Below are 14,801 nucleotides of genomic sequence, written 5' to 3' on the forward strand. Positions count from 1 at the left end.
GCTTCAAGGAGCTTGTGACAGGTTCTCTGGATGCACCAATTCGAGACGGGCCAATCCATGCTCGAAATGTGCAAACTCTCACACTCCTTGGCATGACCGTGCAGCCAAAACGCACATTTTTTAAAGGAATCAGAGAAAACACGACCAAAGGGACAGGAACATAGAAGAATTTGGCAATGGGAAGCAGATGCTTCCTAGGGAAGAGACGGGACTTAGTTTGAAAAGGGTTTGAGGAAAACTTTATATATAGCAATGAAAGTTGCTGAAGTCTGTTTTATTGCAGAAACAACGAACTTGCAGGGAGGACTGTACTCTAAACAGTCACATCTAGGAAAGCAACTCCGCAGAGACTCATTCTGGGGAGCGAGGCAACTTAAGTGGTATAAATATAAGTACTCTGCTTTAACTACAGCAGCCGCTGCTGGCAGACCCCAAAATTACCAGTCGCAACCCAGGTTACCCCTTATTTGTCATTCATTGCTCCATGGCAACCCCTCCGAAACCCCAAAGGCGACACCGGCCTGGGGTGGGGAAGAGAAAGAGAGGCGATCAAAACACAAATAAGGGACAAAACAAAAGCACAGAGGCTCAGGATGAATCCCAAAGTTGCTGGTAAGAAAGAGAAACATGACCATAAGTCTTGAGAAGGGAGCTGTGACAGCGGGCTTGTTCCTGGCTCGTAGGACACAGTTTTTAAATGAACTTTCACTGAGAACAGTAGTGGTGCTGAGCAGTTAAACTGAAATAAGATGAGGGATAGGCTGAAATACCAAAGGAGTTACCTACCCAAAACAGATGAAATTGGCACATTTAGGGGGAAAGGACCCAGGAGAGGGCAGAAAGTCCTAAGACAGTAAGAAGAGAAGGTCATACTTCAGCAAAAAAATAAGATACTTGCAGTCCTCAGGGCTTCAGTCTTTTTCATATTGGTGTTAATTTTATTTTTCAGGCTGAACTAGATTGCTCCTCATTCATATCTTAGGGCCTCCTCATAAAATTAACCTGGGAAAGCAAGACAATTGGACTAAAGATTTTTGGACTTTACTTCGGAATGCTATGAAGAGCCTTGTGTTTCCTTGGAAATCCTCCCTTTCAACCAAACTAAACCTGCTCTATTTCCACTAAGTGTCACGAGATTGTACCTCCCTCCAGTGGGAYCGGAGAGTTTCCTTCCTATAAAGCAGAGTTTAAAGGCCAGCTGCACTCCTGAGGCTTCAGCAACAGCCCTGCAGTCTCCAGCAAACCACATGCCAGAAACCAGGATCTATAGAGGCTCACAAAGACTGTAAAACGTCTTGTGCAGAATGGAAAAAAAAAAAAGAATGCCAGGGAACTTTGCCAAACATTTTGTGCTTATTTGCACCTATGCCAAGTGCTTTGCAACCTTTTGCAGCGGACACCAGAAAGTTACCCAGCACTAGCCACTGGAAGTGAGAATGTACTGCCATGGGGTCATCCCCCCGTCCGCATCCTCAGAGAGAGAGCTGGAGCAGAGCTTGTGCTCCCCAGGAGCTGTGGCAGTTTTGAGATGTTTGCACAGAGATTAGGCTGTCTGATGCCCTTGGAGACAAAACTTCCACGTGAGGCACAATTTAATTCCAGTTCTGCCATAGAATCCATTTGCATCCCTGGTGACTCACACAAGAGCCCTGCCTCAGTTTCCCCATTCAGAAGAAAAATAATTTTTTTTAAATCTCGGTATCTCCTTTGCACAGTTGTCTTGGGACCTGAAGAGACGCCCACTTCCAAACTGTACAGTTTGAAAGCTGCAACAAAAGGCAGAGAAGGAGGGAAACAGGAAAACACAGGGACATTAACTATCCTCATTTTGGAGGTGACGTGGACTTCGGCAGTGGTATGACACAGCTGTTCTCTATGGAGGTGGGAGAGAAGCTCATCCCTGGATCTAATGTGAACCGTGACTTCTGGAGAAGCAGCTTTCCTGATCCAGGGTGCCAAAGCAGAGCCTTTCCCATGCACGTTACAACAGGATGCAGGCAAGAAGCGGCATTGTCCAGTTTTTCCTTTCCTCCCCAAAAGGAAGAGAGACTGGAGAGACAGTGAAGCAGGGGCACCGCTGACTGGGTTGTTCCCTTCACTTCTTTAGAAGGGGCTTTTAAGCAGCAGAGAAAGGGCAGCATCCAAGCTGGGCCAAAGGCCCCAGGAGAGCATTCAAAAGCCGTGAGGGGCCACRCAGACATCTGAGAAGGTATAAGCTTGTTTGGAGGAGCTCATAACATAGGAAGGCAATAACAACAAAAGAAAAACCATTGGAAAAGGAACAGACAAAGGGATATAGGATCCTCTGGGGCTCAGGCAGCCCAGTCATTAATTCCTTACTTTGGTGTGCTTTTGTTATTTCTCTGTATAATCATCCACTTAACCAGCCTCAAGTCCCTCAAGCTGTTAGCTCATCGTAAGACACAGCATGAATATTCAGTTCTGCAGGAGAAACACAAAACAAGGCACCTCCATACTTCAACATGAACTTAAGTTCCCTCCAAAAGCACAGACAAAAGTAGCTCACCAAGCAGCTCCCATCTCCCCAGTTTGCAGGTCAGCCTAAACCTGTCCTCTGCAGGGGACATCTGATTTCAACTTAAGCACAGCTGTGCCTCATCCCCAGCTCCTGCAAGCTGACGTTCAGTTGTGGAAGGGGATGCTCCATGCTGACGGGTGCCAGGTGAGGACCAGGTCCTCTGCGCTTGCCGGCACTGGGGAGCGAGTAGGGGAGAGCCTCGACCCCAGGGGGACGGTGCTCGGCTTGGGAGCATCCCCTGATCAGCACGTCCCCGACTTTTCCCCTGTGTGCCGCCCACCGGGGGCTCCTCGGCGAGCCCCGGGAGAAGGGGGGTCCCTCCCCACGGGTCTCCCGCAGCCCGCCGCGGGATCCCAGCCTCGCCACGCAGGCAGCAGCGCGGAGTTTGCCCCAGCCGCGGGATCCAGGATTGTCGCTTTTTGACACGGGGCTGACTTTTGTCAAAACCTATCAATAGGCCTCTGTTTCCCCACTGTTTTGAACCTTCTTACGTACAACATTGAAGTCTCAGATTTGTCAAAACACGCGAAGGTGCTGCCAGAGGCTGAGCAACTCATTTTAGTCCCTTTACAAAGCCATTTTAAGGAAAGAAACAACATGTCAGGGCGATGCCAACAACTGACTGTACCAACAAGGAGAGATTTGACGTACTTTTCTATGCTGCAGTGACTGTTATAATAAAAGACAGCAGTGCATTAGTGAAAGATTTATGCTAGTATTTCAACAATGGAAAACGTGAGCTTTGCTGTATTCTCATTCACAGGGAGACAGGCAGCGAGGGCATGTCATGTAGCACTATTTCCAGGAATGATGTTACAATTTAAGAAATGCTGATTTGCTGGTGCGGTAAGATAATTCCTGGAAGCAGGAGAGACCCTCGTTTTATTGCTCCCTCAGAGGGAGAATTTTGCTGCACAACCCCTCATCCCGGACGGTTTAGGAGAGGCGGCTCTCCGGCTCCCAAAGGGTAGGAGGAAAAGGTGAACCAGGAAGCCAGGCTGTCTCCGAGAGCTCCAGCTCCTCCGTGGCCCCCTCTGAGATGCAGCAGTCTCATTGGCATCGCCTTCGGAGCCCTCTATGCCAGGAAGCAGAAGTGCCAGCTAATTGAATTTGCTAATGATACATTCTCTCGAAACCCTTCGCGCGGCACCCACCATTTTGCGCTTGCAATTAAATCACGAGCAGAAATGCCATGTGGTGTCATTTGACATTTAGATGTCAAAGGAACTGATTGACAGGGGGGGAAAAAAAAAAAATCAACCGCGAAAGGCCCGCTCCTGCCAAAGCCACCGGGGAGTTTGCCAGCGGCGTCGAGGAGGAGGAGGATCAGGGCCCTCGCGGGGCCCACGGCAGGAGGCAAGATGGGCTGAGAGCAAACAAACAAGCCCCGCTCCAAGCTGCCACGGCTCGGCGAGGTGCGGGGAGAGGGGCTCGGCCCCCTCGCTGCCTCTGCCTCGCCGTCCTCCACGGCCAGGAGTTTGGGCCGAGAGGTCCGTGACGGAGGGAGGAAGGGGACGCCCAGCCTCTTCGCGCGAAGGATGGTCGGTGTGGGGCATGACCGGCCAGCCGTTTCCCATCTCACAAGAGTTTTTGACATCTCTGCAGGGTTTTTTTTTCTGTCCCTGATCAGGATAAAAAAGGAGGGATTAAAAAAATCATAATTCCTGAGCTGATTGTTGGGAAAAAAAAACAGACTCAGTTAAAACAAATTATCATTTTCATCATTTTGAAATATTTTCTTTGGTTTTTTTTTGCCTTATGGTATTTTTGTTGGTCTTAGCCTGAAGAATAAAGTCACAACAACTTCAAAACACAAAGGGAATTTTTTTTAAATGTCAAAACCTGGATAATTTTCATAACTCCAAAACATTTCTACCCAGAACCTTTTGGAACTGGAGAGAGGCTTCACGACAAAGCCCTGTCCTGCAAAAAGCCTTCAGAAGAGGTAACTCTGACGTTTTCCGATGGGATGAAAGCAAAGTCCATCCGCAGCTTCCTGCCTAGCCCAGGGAGGGAGGCCCGCGGAGGAGAGCAAACTCCGCACGAGGGCCGGGAGTCCCGTGGGTCTTCCTGGGCTCACAGGCACCTCTGTGCGCGCCTGGGGCCGCTGCCAGGGTGAGCCGGGCRGACACCTTCCAGCCAGCGCACGGCGTGTTGGAAACTCCACGCCTGCCTTTTTCCTACGCTCGTCCGTGCACGCAGGGCTCTGGGGGGATAAAATGGAGAGGAAAGAAGGAAAAAAAGAGAATTGCGCTCTCAGCTTTTCTCCTGCSCAGAGCTGACCACTCACATGGGGTAGGGTAGATCTGGAAAATAAAGAGAGGTTCGGGGTCACTCGCTGCCAGTAGCTCTCTGGTCCAACATCCATCAACACAGTGCTGCGCCGCTGGAGGGATGCGCAGGGACAAATTCCTGTAAGAGAAAAAGAATATTAATAATAGAGAACAAAAAGCACTCTCTGCCTCTCAGGCTCTCTCGCTTGCTCTCTCTTAGCAAACATGCCAAGTCCCTCAGTGAACTTTCTTGTTTTCCTCCTTTCTGCCTTCAGGAGGAATCTCATCCAGGTCCCGCGGACAGTCGGTGCCGCTGATTTCGGCAGGCTCTGGATAAGCCCCTCGTAGACCAGCACTGTGTAAACAGCGGGAGCTGGCACTTGCATGTGTTTTAATGGAATGGGCTAGGTATGTTCCTGGAGTAAAAAATAAAGCTTTGGGGCTTTTTTCCTTCTCTTAGATGCAGGTGGGGCTATAAAACCCTGCTAGCATGAGTCAGAGAACCAGACTTGGCAAAGCTTAGCTTGCCACTTTAAAAACAGAGCACTAATTAAATCAAGTAACAACAAGGAAAAAAAATATCTTTTTTTTTCCAATAACTAATCCAGCCTGAAATGAATTAAAAATATTTTACCTGGACTCTACTCATGTGCAGAATAAAGCAAAAAAACACGCCTGAAAAGAAAAAAAAAAAAATCACTTGGCAGAAACCGAATGTAAATTGCTCTAGCATGAAAGTACAGACTATTTTTTAGACGGTTTAGGTAGATCTTATCACGAAGCTGAGAGCCTCCTTCTCGGAGGAGAGGCCGGCGGAAGAGYCCTGGCTCGGGCGCCCTTCGCGGGGCGGCTGGGCTGGCGCGGGGTCCCCGTGCGGCGTCCCACCGCCGCTCGCCCGGCCGTGCACGGGTGCCGCCGCGGCGCCCCGCGGGGCAAATCGACACGCAAACGCAACGGGACCCGCCGCGGGCCCTGCTGGGCGAAGGACCCATCCGGCCCGGCGTCATCGCTCGTGCGGCGGCGCTGGGCTGGTCCTGGGGGCTCGTCACGCTGGCACGACTGGCCTGAAGGGCTGTAAGAGCGGTTACAGCACTTTCGTTCCCCCGYGCGCCTGTTTTAGTGCAAACATTTCAGGAAAATGAGATCCATTTTGAACTCGCATCAACGCGGAAAAATGCTCGTATTTCCAGTGCTCCACATTGCCTTGGCACTACGCTTGCAGATCATCTTCCAGATTTTTTTTTTTAATCGTATGTTGTTTATAAAAAAAAAAACCTTAAGAAATGTTAGTATCAGTGAGACACTTACAGCAAATTAGTGCGAAAACCACTCAGTAAAAATACCACTAATGTGACAGGAAGTAATCTATTTTTAAAAAGCAGCTAATTCCTCGTGAACGCTCCCCACACTTGCAGAATTAGTTAGCAGCAGTCAAGCTTCACGCAGGAGCCACGGGACAAAGTTACACGGCTCGTGTTACGCAGGACATCAGCTGGGCTCATCACAGCACTCACTCGCCTATAAAATTACTTCGGGCAAAACGATGCACAAATCCGGCTCACCGTGCACGGCAGCCATCCCGTTAGCTGCCGCAGAAAGCTGCGCGTGTGAATAAAGCAAGGAAGCCTTGCCCGGGAGTTTCTCCCAGCGTAGTGAGCAGTAACAGATACAAAGCACGCAGCCTGCAGTCATTCGTTCTCAAGATTTATTTTTATTGAGAGCTATTTACAGAAGTATCTGCAGCTGCACATTTGCAAAGAGCTCCCCGGCCAGCCTGAAGCGCGGCGTTTCCCCAAGCGTGAACCCAAAGGCAGGAGAAGGCGGACACGTTTGGCTGGAAAATAAATGCAATTGCTGTCCGGTCTGCGGAGCGGGTGGGGTGCAGACCACGTGCCAGGGCAGGGTCTGGAGGACCCTTGAAGCCTCCATGCAAATCCCATGAATGGTCATTACGGTTCCAGGCGGGTGCTGTAAGGAAAAGCGACATTGGTTGGTATGTGCTGGAGTTCAGGGCCAGGGAGGATGCGCTGAGCCATCACCCAACTCTTGTTCGTGAAACAGCTAGCTGTCTTCTCCAGCAGGTCTCTGCCAGGTATCTCCACTTCAGAGCCACTTTCCAGCCCCAGGGCCAGGCTTGAGGAGCACCGCGGCCGCCCCCTGCCAGCTCAGACCCCGGAGTGCCTCTCGCAGCTTCGCCCCATCCTGCTATCTCACCCGCGCCCTATGGCACTTCTGCAAGGAACAGATGCACCGAAAACTTGAGGGCCATGCCCAAAATTACACGGGAAAAGCAGTATTGCCTGAGACTTCCCAAGGCCCATCCTTTGCATCTTTTTACTGAAGGCATCTTTTATTTTTTTTCCAGAGTGCTCATTTAAATTACATTTAATAAGATAGGCATGTCAGATTTTGTTTACAGAAGTTTACTGTTCAAGTCAGTAGGGAAAATAAAAATCTATCGACTGTGGCTTTTAAACAATAAGAACGCAGATTTTTTTTATTAGCTTTTTATTTCATTGCAGACAGAAACATCACTGACTATCACTGTTGTTTACTGTTAAAGGCGCAGCTCCTACCGCCTTTCCACATGAAGAATATTCCCATGGCAATCAATGGAAGTTTAGCATAAAGAGCAAAATATACTCCATCATGTTGTCTCTCTATATAGTAAATGCTAATTTCTTGCCAACTATAAACTTGAAAATTTCTTGCTGTACATTGCAACACAAACCTATTCTCAGTGAGTAATTTAAATTTGCAAGATGTGTACATTCCCAGCGGAGAGTGATTTGTGYGTGTGCGTGTGCCTGTGTGTGTGTGTATGGAAGAAATGAAATGTTAACAACTTCTCCATCTATGTTTCTGTACTTGTTAGCTTTCCTCACTAGTTTTCTTCTGCCCTCCAGAGTGCTAATTGTGCCTGTAAAGGTCCAGGAAATTTGTGTCATAAATAGTTTCTGCCTATTATAGCCAATGAAACCCATATTGAGACAAATATATGGGACTGAATCTGAAGTTATTTCTCTGAAGTCAATGGGGTTGCTCTGCATTTTGATCCTGATTTGGCAAAGCATGTGGTCTAAAGTTGGTCTTGGAGACAGGAATAAAATTAAGTACATGCCTACGTGCTTGTCTGGGGCTCTTTTTTTTTTAATTGGTTCCATACAGGGAGTAGAATTTAACTAAATACATTTAATACAGTTTCCTTCTGATTTTCATCACTACAGATAATAGCTTATAGTAGGAAAAGTGTGCCATAATATCACAGATTTGCCTGAGCACAGGCAAGTAGGAAATACTGATGCTGTGTTTGAATCAGCATATATAGCTAGTGGTGCTGATTTCGATGACCAGTTTATTGCCATCTGGCCATTAATTTTGCTGATAGGCTGAAATATAATATGCTTTTCTACATTAACTAATGAATTTTGTATCCAAGAACAAGAAAAATCCTTTGGTTTCTCAGGTGCTCAGAGGTACACCTCTTTGCCATTGGCCATCCCCCTGTATTTGGGGTGCATTACTCTCTTTGATGGGTGAATTTGACTCTCAAAACTAAGTTGTTCATTTTCTTTCAAATAGTGAGGAACTCTGTGTGTGTGTGTGTGTGTGTGTGTGTGTGTGTGTGTGTGTATGTTTTTAAACAAGGGCACCTGCATAAAAAATGTCTATCCTCATTAGATCCATTTGCTCAATTAAATTCAAGTTTCTGTGTCCAAAAGGCATAAATCTGGGTATCGATTTAGTCATAAAATAATGAAACTCCCAGCAGTCTTCTAAACCCATTTTACTTGGATGAGTGTATAAGCTTTTAAAATATCAAGTTATTCCAGTATTTAATACACATAACTGCTTCCAGAGGTCTTAAGGCAATAAGGCATCTCTCCCCACTCCATTTGAATTGCTACAGTTAGAGCTAGCCAGTACCTTACTACTGCTTTTAAAGCTTTTGACTATTTTATTCAGTGTGAGTTTGATACTTTCTGAACAGGGACTATATACCCCMAAGCCAAAATCAATAACCTATCGAATCAAAGCTCTATAAAGTACCAATGGGCTCTTGCTGTTTTCCTCCCATAAATACAGTTCGGTCTAACTCCAAATTTATTGGCCTGTTCCAACAAGTTAACTGGATAGTCAATGTGTACTTCCAAAAAACCTCTTTTTAGGCAACAAATAATGATCTACAACTTCTAAAGCAAAGAATCAAAACCAGTTCCACTTGCTTGTTTTCAGGGGACAACTCTGAAGAGTGCAAAGACTAACCTACTTGCTAACTCAAAACATCTACCATATACAATCCTTTTCTACAGCCTGCAGAGTTTAACAAACAAAGCTGCCCTGCGTAATACAACAAACAGGTGTCGGATAACCAGGAGCAACATTGTAAATGCAGGGGGTTTGCAATGTATTTGATCTGCTGATGCCAGCTTTGCTTCTTGTTCTTTCCTCGCTTGCCTTTAGCACTAGAAAGTTCAGTTTGCTACCGCATTATTCCAAGATTTACCCTGCTGCACCACTGGAGCGATGGATCCTTTGCACTGGCTCTTTTCAAATGATTTCAAAGGACCGGAGCTATCAGGTTTCACTGCAATTAAACACCCATGAAACCGAAGCAACGTAGTGATGAATCATGCTCCAAATACTTGTGTTTTGATTATTAATGAATCTGCAGTTAAATTACTCCTGCTAGTTTCTTATATACAATCTTGACTCCTGTTCAGAGACTAGTTTCCAAAAACAGTCTTAGGGTCAGCAGGTAAAAAATATCAAGTGTGGCCAAATTCCAGATTCTGTTGTATATCATAAATCCAAATTAACAYCAAAAACTTTCACTCAAATTAGCGTGTTTTAGTTCTGCCACATCTCTCTGCTGTCCAGTTAACTCTCCTCCTGTAAATATAGTGAGGCAGTTGCAAATTTTTTTCCGTGGATGGCATTCAGATAGTTCCACTATGGCAAACATCCCAGGAACTTATTTATATATTAATCTCCAAGAAAACAATTCTCTCGTATTACATTTCTCTAGCAGGGTCCTTATATTCTTGACTCTGTCCTGCAAAATCAGTAAGCTTGATTTCTTTAATTAACTCTCAGAGTGATTCTTCAAAGCCAGTAATATCATCCGGAAAAAGTTCCTTCCACCATTCAATTCATCTCTGCAGTTGCCAAACTCACTGTCCAGTTTCAAAGGGCTGAACAGTTGCCGAGCAGGAACACAACCTTCGTTTCGTGAAGCCTCTATTTTTACCCCCGCTTTCTGGTCACCGGAGGGATGATCGGCAAAGTGCGCAGGGAAGTCCATTTTTAGCACAGTGGACTGGAGCGCCGCATGACAAACTGTGATGTCTGAGTTTCGTGTTATACCATCTGGCCTGCCATTTCCAGAGCGGCACATCAGAGTCCGGATGATGTATGTTTAAGCTTGGCACTATCATTTATCTAGTATCTTGTGGTTAAACAGATGCAAGCTGAATATAACAGAAAAGGAGACCTTGATGCAGGAGTCGCTGCAGAAAGCGATGCTCTTGAGCTGTCTACAGACTCCAAGATTAAGTGTGAAATCTGACAGGGAGGATATGTATTAAAAAATATGTGTTGACAGAATGATTTAACTAATATTTTAAAGGCAAAACATYAACTGCATTTCCACATCATTTATAATGTTAGTGAACAAGGTACTACAAAGCAGGCTATCCCCTCCTGTCACCATCATCTTATTCGCAACTTCATTTTACAGATCAGGAATGTTTTAATAAAAGGAAGCTCTARGGCCTGATTTTCAGCTGCTGTAAATCAGCCTCACTGCATGGATACCACCGGGGTCTCCACGTTAATGAAGCGATGTCGATTTATGTCAATGCAGGATCTGGTTCCTAATTCCGATGAAAGTCCTTTACGTGGAGATAACTTAATGCATCGTCAGGAAAACAAGAACAGGTATGATGAGCCCTCCAAAAGCTGTTTATGCTACACGGCTGGGGCTGTGGCACGTTCATCAGCCCAGGAAGAGGAGATGGAAGGAGAAGGGTCTGTCATGCGCCAAGAGGCTCTACAGTGGTGCTGGAGGTGGTGTCACCTCTGTCCTGATCATGCTCAGCTCTCGGTCTCCTTTCTTGCATCCTGCATTACAGCACACGGCTTCTCCTGGGCCTAGATCACATAAACCAGCAAATCCAATGGAGGAATAACATTTCATACCGCCTTTGGATTCAGCCCCTGACRCCTGGATTAAGTTCACCTAACTGTAGAAATTTAACCAATTGCAATGCCTAAATTAGCGGTCCAGGTTTGCGCTCCTAATCTATGGAGAGAGGGAGACACAACCAGAGRGGGATACAGACCTTTTAGGATTTGAAACATCCTCCGTGGTGTGCAAACCTCTCTTCAGTGACAGCAAAGGGAGYGTTGAGCAACTGTGTCCTAGCTTAGACACCTGGGACCCAACAGCTGAAAGAGAAAATATCCCCAGGGGAACAAGCTAGTTGCAAGCAAAGCAGGAAATGGGAACTTCTGGGGGGAGCAACTGGAAGTGCAAGGGGGAAGAAGACATCRTGAATTGAATAAAATAAACAAGTAATAGAGATGCGAACAGTCTGGGAAGCCTGAACTGAACAAATGTGTATTTTCTTGCTTTAAGTTCTGCAATTCAGAACTAGGTACGTCTCCCTCTTAGTCTCTCAGCATTGCTGTAAGTGGCAATGACACTTCAAGTGATGTTGTCSGTGGGTCATCCCAGTGCCAAAACCAGACCAGGAGCAGCCACTGCACCAGAAGGGACCAAGGCAGCTCCCACYGAGTGCCATATACCCCAAGGCAGCTCCTGAGCTGAAAACTTTCAAACCTTATTAAATTATTAGCACTTTATTTTGTGAATGGAACGATACTTTTATTGCATGCACAATTAGCCTTTCGTATTAACAACTTCCTAGCAACTCTGTTGCTTAAAATAGGGACTTACAGTGCAAGCTTTTATCTTATATAATCCTTTAAAAAAAGATAGCTCAGACACCTTTTGGGGGTTTAAACATCAAACCTTCAGCTTGAGACCTGTCTTTATCAAAGGAACTAGCAGCTCTACCTAGGGTTTATGTTCTTTAGAGGAATTCCAAATTGCCTGTTTTTTATAGACTACCTATATAACAACCTCCTACAGTATTTAAATTTTTGTAATTTTCTACTCCTAATGTGATCTTTACATTTAAATGCACACAGAGTATTTTACATTTATCTATTTAATATCATAGTTATGTCTTTCTTTAAATGCCTGTTATTCAACAACTTATTAATGGTGAACTGTTTTTTTGGAACAGAAACTATCTAAATTTCGTTAGTTTATGATGATTTCCTGTATCTTTTCAGCCAGGAAAAAAGTCTTAATAGCCTAGAAGACCATAATTATAAAATCYGTTTGTCTGTTTAACCTCAGATGTATCATTGTTATGAGAGAACTCAAGCAGTTTCTTGACTTGTCTTTTCACAGATGTTTCATTTTTAAGCATTCATAAATATGACTCCTGTGTAACAAACTTGCTGTGTATTACCAATGCTTAAACCATTTTGGCATTAAAAAAAGATCTCTCCCATGGATCATTTAAAGTCCTTTCAGGATAGTTCCCAGAGACAAAGTCAACGCGCACACCAGAGGTGTGCTTACCTTTGCTGTCACAACTGCTGTGGGGTCCCAACGCAACGATCAACTCCACCATCAGATCGTCTCCACCAGCCCTGACACCATCCACAGGCATTGCGGAGCCCCCCAACGCCAGGGTTATTCATGGGCTGAATACAACTCAAAGGAACGTCTTCTTGTTAACAAAGAGTTTCTATCATCTAATAGGCAGGGAAAGATGAGGGAGTACAAGCTAGTTTTGGTGTGATTTAGCATCACGCTCAACCCTGCAACCTCAGTCTGCAGGTAAGCCGTAATCAGGAGCAAAGCGTTTGCACGTGCTTCACTTTAACAGAAATGTTTCCCGCATGTCAAGGGTGTCCTTGGACACTGCCCGGAGCGGGACCCCTGGAGGCATGGAGCAGCGAGCAGCGGGTTTTCCCGACAGCCTCCGGCAAGCACAGGGAGAAGGAGGTGCAGGCTGGGGTGGAAATGCCACCAGGTGACGTGCTGCTCTTTACTGCTGTGCAGAACCAGGAACAGTGGCTCCTAGTTGCCGGTTTCATCTCAGTGTCATGTCCCACGTTGCCAACTTCGGGCTCCCTGCAGCAGGAGGGATGTGGCCCCCTCACTTCTGATGGCAGCTGAGCATCATGCCTTYGAAACTGGCTGAGCAGAGGGGGAGAAATGGTAAGGTTTTCCAAGGAAGGGTCAACTCAACTTCCTGCTTTTCCTCTCAAATCCCAAAACACACCCCTCCTCTGGGCCGCCCTGGGCACCCCTGCCTCGGGTCCCCTCCCTGACGGTGGTCAGCTGTCTGCTGCATGCAGGGAGGCCGCCAAAGGCCAGCTGCTCTTCCCCAAGCAGCCCGCGTGGAGGCCATGGAAGGCACAATGAATATTCAGACTATTCCTCCAGTAGCTGGCTCATTCAATATTTACTTCTTTTGTAAAGCCCTTCTGCTGAGCACATTTCAGCTTCCACATCCTGCCATGGAGGTGGCCACATCTGGATCACAAAATCTTCCTGCCTTGCATGCTCTCTGCCTTCTTCTTCCCCAAGCGTGCTGTGCGATGCAACACGAATGCACACGACCCTTTCCCTCACTAGTGTTACCTAACCAAAAACTTCAGGGAGTCCTTTTCCTCCTTTTTATTTATCCACCAAGCATGCTTTGCAGAGACTAATTCATATTTGAGCAGCAGTGTATATGGAGGTCTGTGCAAGGCAGCTCAGCCACCTGAAAAATTGGGATGTGCTTTGCATTTGCCGTCTCTAATTTCAGGAGGAAGGAATGGAGGTACAGCTATGCCTGCCTCTGCACRAGCCAGTTTGACTATCGCAAAGCTAATTAAATATGTCTCCTGTATATAAAATACATCAACTCCAGATAACAGCATACTGTTAAATTCTTCATCTTATTAAAAGCTTGCATTAATGCTTTTCCAACATAAATTTTAGCTGTGGACAGGTACTATTTGTGGAGCCTGACAATAGGACTGACCTAGATTAGGCTGACAGTGCCAAAAGATGTATCACCTCTGGCTGTCTGAGAGAAAAGAAGGATGAGGAATACATTCTCCATTATTGCCTAATGCTGATGTGCCGGCATTATCTCCAGAAACCCAGTGTTGCTTCGCCTGCTGCTCTCTTGGTACAGTTGGTGGCTATCCCATGCCGAGGAGTGATATTCTGTGCTTGCCATCTCTTATTTCCCATCTTATAAGTCAAGTGCAGGGGGATTTAATGAGCCATTGGATAACATTTTTAAAACCATTGATAAGTCCTCCTATAGTTTACAAAATTACAGGAGAGGTCAGATAATTCCAGGTGGCTAGGTTTATGCAATGGGTTCTCGCAAGCCCTTAGGTCAGGGCTGTCATCTCTGCAGAAGCAGAATAAAGTCTGGCTATGCCAGCCCTCAGCCCTTGTAAATTAAAGCATCTCTAAGGCCTCTTGGACTCTTCTCCTGCTAGGCCCTAGCAAGCAAGGAACAGAGGTGGTAGGTTTAGAAACCACAGGAAGTGTGGAAGTGGAACCACATAGGAAACAACTTATTCTTTTAGTTTATCTGCACAGAGCTGATCAGAGACCTTTTCAAGGCATCCTTGATCACAAAAGCACCAGCAAGCAGGTTCATAAAAAAACCCTTTACTGTCACACAACTTCTGATGCAGAGAACAAGAAGACTGCTGAAGAGCAGCAATATTTCTTACATGCATTACTGAATATTCAAAGAATATGAAAATAGCTTTAAGAGTCTAAGAAAATAGAAATTCCAAATATTAATAGGAACTCTACCATTGATTTTGGCACAGAGCTTGCATTGACATTGCGAGATTGCTCAGTCTTAGACACTTGATTGACATGGTGATGG

The sequence above is a fragment of the Apteryx rowi genome, unplaced genomic scaffold, assembly GCF_003343035.1.
Source record: "Apteryx rowi isolate R43461 unplaced genomic scaffold, aptRow1 scaffold_4, whole genome shotgun sequence".
Lineage (NCBI taxonomy): Eukaryota > Metazoa > Chordata > Aves > Apterygiformes > Apterygidae > Apteryx > Apteryx rowi.